An 8,100-nucleotide genomic window follows, 5' to 3' on the forward strand; every position below is an offset into this window, starting at 1 on the left:
TCATATCTTATAGCCAGCTAAAAAATAAACCAAACCCAAAATAAACATGCCGTAGTTCCTGTAAATCTTAGAGCTCATTATGAAAGACAAAGACTTAACTTGTACCTACCTCTGAATTGAAATTTCACCTTTCTGTTCCGTAACACAAGACCTAGATTTCATTTGCTAGGTTTTAAAGTACTTTCCCTAAACATGTTCAGGGTTTATTCACCATAGTGAGGTAAGCAACAGCTAGTTAGAAAAACTTCAGTTAATTTCCAGAACTCTCTGTAGGCCAAGTGCTTGGTTTAGAGTGGTTTTACTACCAAACATTTTAATTCGGGTCCAATGTGATGGAATAGATGTTATTTAATTTTTTGTTTGGGGCTTTTTTTATGTGTTGAAGAATGTCATGTTAGTTTAAGGTATTGTATTTGCATGATTAAAATCTCCGTATTAGAACTTGAACAGATTTTTAAAAGGAAATTAGGCTTAGACTTTGTGAAACTGCTAGTGTGTGCTGGTTTCCTAGCTGTCTAACTTTCCTGATTTGTAGATACCTATATGCAATAAATGCCTGTTTTCTGTGCCTACTGAATTACAAGGTTCTGTGACTACTGCAGGCCGTTGTGCTTCTGAGTAAGTTACTCTAACTTTGGACTTTGAAGTTGAAAGGTTAAAGTATGCAAGGATTAAAATGAATATGTTCAATGGAACTCCAAAGTAATCTATGAACCGATGCTATTACTAATACTAAATTTTAGTTTGGAGCCAATTTAATAGTGAAAAAATAAATGAAGCAACATTTTTATTAATTTCTGCATTGTCTGTGTGGTTGGATTTAACCATGCATTGTCAATACTAGTTAAAGGTATACTTTTTTATACTGGTATTTGAGCTGGTTTTAATCATGCTAAACTCTAGGCTTATTTTCTTCATAATTGAATTGAGATTCTATAATTTGCCTTCTTTGGCAGAAATTGTGTATATGTAAACCAATCCTAAACCTGTAATACCTGATAATTTTAACTGAGAATCAGTGTTATAAGTGCTAAATAGTGATTATAGAACTTTATTTCGGTTAATATATTGGGAATACACCTGCGCTGTGATTAAATTCCTTTGGGTTTGTGTCAATATAAATGTCTGAATACAGCATATCATGGGATGTTACTGCATTTTCATTTGTTATGTGAAATTTGTAAAATGCCAACAAAACAAACAAAGCAATTTACTCTGTTGGAAGTTTTTTTTTCCCCCCTTTTTGCAAAACAGTCAAATCTCTAGCCTCAGCTGCTCTAGTTATTTACAGGCTGTGTGTGTTGCAGTGACAAATTTGTAGCAAGTATTTTCATCCTGTTATTACACAGGTATCTTTCACTGCAGTGTTACAGCACCTTGAGGTTTAACTGACTTTTTTCTTCTCTCAGTCTTGCCAGTATTTTTGAGATAAAATTGGATCTGTCTAGACCTCTTAGTTGGGCAGAGAAATTTTCTCAGTGGTCAGAGTTATTAAGCCAGTATAACAACCAAAGCTTTACTGAAAAATCATCCTGTTTCTTCTAGGTATTACTAGGTTTAAAGTTGTAGCTACGTTTTCTTGCTTTTGGATTTCCGATTTTGAGAGAAATTCTTGTTCTCTTTGGTATGTTGAGAGAATAAGATGTAAAAATTAAAGTCTCACTTTAGGATAGTTTTATTTAAAGCACTATATCGTGCTTACTGCATTTATTATGGATTAGATGTTGGCATCGAATAGTTGTCGTCTGGGAAATGCTTTGTTTCTCAGATTTAAAGAAAAAAAAATATTTTGAATTTCCTGTACATTACACTAGTTCCCAGAAGGGAAACTGTTTTTTTCATCTCTTCTTTCAGCAAGAATGAAAAGCTTTTAAACATCAGAATTTAAAAAGAGTGCTTAGTACTTACACTTTATTACTAAAATACAGACAAGAAGAGTATAATTTTTAGCTGAAAGAATTTAATTTGGATTTACAGAATTTGTAAAGGTACATTAACGCCTACTGTGTGTTTTCTAATAGGCTAGTGGGTAAATGTCTCTTACATTTGGGTTTGGTTCTTGATGCTGAAGTTGTCTCCTAGCTAAATTATTACTAAGATTATTTTAAATTGTATCCAGCTGTTGAACTGGGACTAAGATTTGTTATAGTAGATCTCCCTGTCTGCCTTCTTCATGATTATTTAGCCATCGGTGCTTGTTAATGAAGGCACCTAACTGGGCAGTAGGAAACAGCACAGTCTTTCTTTTGGTAGGTGATTTACTTATCTTGAAGTGGTTTCCACAAAAGAATAAAGTTAAGTTTTACCCTGATGAGTGAACACAGAAATCCTTTCTGCAAGTAACCCAGACAGAGTGGTGACAATAACATCGGATTCTCCTCTTCCTTAGGAAAATGAGCAGCCTGGGCTTGCCCATGCATGTATGGAAAGAGTATCACTTCCAGAAACAGCACCTATACATTAAGTAAGGGACATCAAAACGCATCCCACAGCTGTAGGTCCCTAGTCCTGAGCACTTAGGGAACTGTTGGGGTATACTGCATTTTTCTTCTGTCCTGATGAGTGTAGGCACCTTTTTTTTAATGACTAATTCCATTGAGTGATGTTGATAATTAAAAATACTAATTTCTTAGGAGGAGGTGGTTGTAGCTTCTTTCTCTCACCACTCAAGAACTGTGAAATGGAGGCTACAGCCAGAAATCTGGAGTACTTATTCAAAGCTGGAGGAAAGTAAATTGAAAGAGCCAAACTTTGAGGCAGGTCTTACCTGTATATCCAATTGAAAGGCTGAAAAGGCCATTTTTTTAGGTTAACTGCTTCTAGAGAAAGAGTAAAATTTGCAAACCTCTTGTGAGTCCTTGCTGATAACAAGCAATGACCAATGAGGAGCGATGGGAGGAAAGCAGCAAAGAATCTGAGCAATGTAAACAGCAAACCTGTAGGTGCTGAAATTAATCCATGTAGGACTGACAGGCTGGGGGTCTCCTATCCTCTTGGGTCAAGATCTGCACACTGTAACTTCAGAGCTCTGGGCTGGAGCTGTTAGTCTAACATGTTGCCATAGAATTTTAAATGGCTATTAATTGAAGTTATGCTGAAGTGCAACACACACATGAACTAGAAGCAATTGTATTTGCTCCAGAAGCTGTAGGGCCAGGTCAGGAAGGTGGTGTGCAAGGAGATGAGACTTGGTTGCACTGGTAACATACTTTCTTCTGAAAAAGCAAGCAGTTGTTTTTATGCAATAGCAGTATCTATGCTGTAACAGTGCTATCTCCCAAACATTTCCAAATAGCAAGAGGTAGCACATGTATGCCTCCATTTTATTACCATCCATGTAGTAATGATTTCATTTTGAAGAAGTTTTAAAACAAAAAGTGCTAAAAGGTTTACACTTACATTTTAATTTATGTAATACAGTAACAACATTCTGTCGTCACTTTGGATTATTTTTTGAGGTGAGAGCAAGACAGGAGCACAGCACCACACGTGACATGACAGCTTTTTGGACACCGACTTCCCTCTTTTCCCATTGCCCAACCTGAAATAAAAGTCATACTTCATTTGGAATAACCATAATTGATTCTATTTAGCAGAAACAAAGGGTACTGAAACATTCTTTCACAAAGAAGGGCAGGCTCCGGTGACATTAAGTGTACGAATTGTAGGTAGTATGTCAAATTATAAACAGCTCTTTTTCTGAAAAATGCTGCATTTGGGGAATGTGGTAGAAAGAAGGTGTTTAAGTTTAGCTAATTTATGAAGCTTGAATTACACAAGGAAATGCATGGTCAAGGATGACTTTGGCATAAGGAACAAGGATTAGAGGGAGGGGGAAAAGTCTTGCAGTATAATTTAGTAATTATAGTGAAGCTCAGCACTGTTTTAGGGATTGTTTTGTCTTTGCAGGCACTATGGAACATCTCAGCTTATACAAACCATGAACTTGAGTTCACATTACACATAACTGCATGCTAGCTGATTTTCTAATGATAATTTTTTTGTATTTACAGGGCATATTAAGATAACTTTTATAACCTAGAGGTCATCAGTAGTCATCAGAACCTGGAAAGAAATATACTTTGTATTCTTAGCTCTCCTGTCCTTTTGAAAGGACTCTCTGGTGACTGAATTAATCTAATTTGCACTTTCCTCCCTTTATTCTAAGATCACTGGCAATGTGCAAGCATCAGCCGACATTGCCTACAGTGGATGCTTCAGTAAACTAAAATTTGTCTTCATATTCCTGGACAACCTCTGTTGACTTACATGCCCACATAAAGAAAATGAACAAGGTTTATTATGTATTCACAAAATATTACGGAATATTGGCATTTTTTGGTTCTTTTTTAATGAGGTATATAAGGAAAAAAATAATTGTCCACAAATCTAAAGCTAAGACAAGGTGATCAGAGAGTTCTGATATAGTTCCAGAGGATATTCCAAGAAGGAAATGGTTCATTTTTCATCAGTTTGGATTCTAGGACGAGCTTGTATGTGAACACTGAGTTATTGCTGTTCAAGAACTGATCCTGCTACCTTATATCTACCTGGTACCATCTGGAAAGCCCATATTCTGATCTTGTCCATTCTCTATTAGGTCTAGTATGCTGCTTGTGGAAGTCCAGTTCTAAATAAGATAAAGGCTTAAATTCATGCACTTATTTTTTTTTAATTCACACACACTACACCCAGACTTTGAAATGCAATACTATGTAAATGTCACTTCCATGTGAAATGCCTCAGTATTTCTGCTTTTGCTGGAGTATATTTGGGTCATACCCTTTTTGTTCACTGAGCAATATGAATGTGCAGAGAACATTTGCTGTCAGCTGAAGTTTATTTTCCTTCTGAGCTGCAAGCAACTTGTGAGCAAAACCTCAGCTTTGATTAGATGATAAATGTACCCAAGGCTTGCATGCTAAGCTTGGTCTATCTTCATCTGTGAAAACTGATGATAGGTGAAAGGCTAAAGGAATTATATTCAACCAGTTTCACCTAGATGTCAATTATTTTGGCTTCAAGAAGTGAGGAACTGTTAAGCCAGAGGAAAAATATTAAAAGCAGACTAGGGGGAGAAAGAGGCCTTCAAGGAGCTGTAGTGTTTAGAAAGAGGAAAAGGTTTGGTTTGCATGGATGAAGTGCTGTAGCCAAAGCTTGAGAGAGATTCTGACAGTCAAAGTTGGGTAGAGTGGTCTGGGCAAAGTGGTAAAGCAAGTGACAGGGAAAGTTGCTCATTAGAGAGATCTGATTTTGCACAGCATTTTCGTAACTATCTCACTAGAATGTGGTGATACTGGTTATTGAAACACAGTAAGGAAGAGTAAGGAATAATGGAAGGGAGTTCAGGTTTTGCCGTGTTTGGCTTAAGTTTTTAAGAGATACCAGATCAACCAGAATGCAGTTGGAAGTAGCCAATTTGTGACTCCATCACCAGATGTGGCCAAATGTGATCAAGGATAGATTAAAGAAACGGAAGACAGTAAGAAAAGGGGCTACTTTTTTGGGAGGGGAGAGGAGGGGAGGAAGACAGAGTAAGGAAAAGGACTGAGAAATCACATCTGCAAAATGGACTGGTAAAAGGAGAACTGGAGGGGTGGAAGTACATCTATAGCAGAGACTTCAGCTACTGTCTCAATTACAAACTGATGTTTGATGGTAAACATGGAATAGAGCCTCTCTGACACATCAGCAGTGGAGATAACGAAGGGGTCTTAGCATTCTAGAGGAAGGCAATGGGAATGTCAGTGGATGGAAGAAAATTAAGCTGACTGCAAACACCCTTTCAGCATATAGAAACTGTGCAGTGATATGGGAGAGGGTAGCCCTGCTGCACCAGCCCACATACTGGGAAAAGATGGTGGAATAAGGACAGGAGAAAAAGGGGCAGACTTACAGATATGTATGGAAAGAATAGAAAAGAAATAGAAAAAAATAGAAAGCAAACTTCAACAGTGAGAATATCTTGGTTGTCTTGCCAAAAAAATGCAGTGGCTTCCACAACTGATGTAGGAAAGATGGGAAATCAGCTAAAACTGGTGCGAGTTAAACTGAAAACTAAGAATGTTGTTCCTGCAGGGATACAGCACCCATCCTCTATTTTAGTGGTGCATGGAATAAGTAAATCTTCATTAAACTCTGTTCAGTTGAGCTGTTGAATGCAAGACTGTATTTTAAAAGCCTTGCTAATAAAAAGTATATTTAATTTATGGATTGTGTGCATCTCCTTCCTGTGAGCAGCATGAACAAAGACAATGTATGCTACAAAAAAGCTATCCCTATAAACTCTCAAAAAAACTTTGGTACACAGAAAAATGCAAGGAACTAGATTTGAAGATACGCTTCTGCTTAGATGTATTTTTAGGTGACGAGCATCATTTTGTCAGTGAGGTGGGTATGCTTGCAAAATGTGGTTTGAGGCGCATGAGAGAAGCCTTAGATGTCATCTCTGAACTTTTTTTAACCTTCTAAAGAAAATCAACAGCATGCAAGTTCTCTCAGAAAACTGGTGAACTGAATGTTGAAACCACAAAGCACAAGCTCCACAGAGTGAAAACGGAGCATGCAACAAAAGTTGCAGAATGCAACATTAATTGCCCTTGGTTGTGCTCACAGCTTTTGCTTTTCCTGTAAAACTGTCTATCTCCATCCATAAGTTTTCCCACTTTTACCTTTCTGATTCTCTGCCCTGGAACCTGGTGGAGGGGAAAGGAAGTGCTGCCTATTGGTGTTAGCCCACAACATTATGTTTTATTAAGTAAAGGAAATATCAGGTCAAGTTAATGCCCTAGACCCAGGGGTAAGGCAAATATTGATGTAATTTATTGGATGTTCAGACTCCCAAAGACTTGGGATCATGTCCTTCATCATCTACATCAGAAACTTCAGTACAGAAGGCCTAAACCAGTAAACCAACAAGCATGTTTCATCTAATGTCTGGAGCTGAAAATCATGACCAAATTATACTAAAAATCAAAGAAAAGTTGCAGTATTATGAACAGGTTGCATGAATTTAGAATTACAATTCAAGCCATGGGTAAGAAGCAGAGGTTTAGTTTGCTAAGCTTCTCTTTTAATGCAAGCATAACTTCATGTTGAAACAGCAAAAGGCTCGGGTTCACAAATCTAAAGGCTTCTCACCAACCAGACAGCACATGCAACTGAATTAGAAACCAAACCATCACCTATCAGGCACCCTCAAGTTGGACCTAAACCAGAACATACACTAGGTGTATCTTTAACTAAGTGCTGATCCTAGCCTTTTTTTTGTTTTTATCTCAACATCATGGGAATCCCAACAAAGCCTTCCACTTTTGAGAGGACATAGGTGTCTGTGACAGTGCAAAGAAATCTGATTTGATGTGCCCTGATACAAGTTAAAATATGAAATCACTCTCACGGTGAACTCAGGGGTACTGGTCTTGGACTTTGTGTATCACTCTGGACAGCCCTGACCAAGTCATCAAGAAGATGCCAAAACAGACCCGAGGGAAGGCTGGTCGTTGAAGACCAAATATTTTCTGAGACCATGCAACCACATTGACTTCATTGTATCTGCTGTCTTGATATGCATAGATCTCAGGATGCTGTTTGTCAAATCTGACACACAACAGTGACTTAAAATAGCTCAGATCATCTTGCTGCATGTTCTGAGCTCTTGCCAGAGGAAATTACTTTCCTACTGAGTACTTCAACAACATCAACAAAATTACTTCCTCACAGAAGGAAGGAGATACTACCATCCTGCCTCTTGAAAGAGGACGTGATAGAGCTACTGTCCGTCTTCATGCATATGCTCCATACAGCTGAGGAGAAAATCTGGAAGGTTTTTCTCACTGTACTTCCAGGGGAATCCTTCAAATTCCAAATTCCCAGATCATTAAGATGAGCTTTCCTAATTCAAAAATGGGTAGCTGTTTTCTCAATACAGATGTTGGAATTACATTTAAGAGCAGATTTTTCATAAAATGGTTGAAAAAAGTAAAGGCACGAATAAAGGACAGTATTTTCAATAGCAAGGATTTTTTTTTTCCTTCATTATATTTTCCAGGGAAATTTCCCCCAACTCCCAAACCATTTTTCATTTGTAAGTCTTATTTT

This window comes from Phaenicophaeus curvirostris, chromosome 3, assembly GCF_032191515.1.
Source record: "Phaenicophaeus curvirostris isolate KB17595 chromosome 3, BPBGC_Pcur_1.0, whole genome shotgun sequence".
Lineage (NCBI taxonomy): Eukaryota > Metazoa > Chordata > Aves > Cuculiformes > Cuculidae > Phaenicophaeus > Phaenicophaeus curvirostris.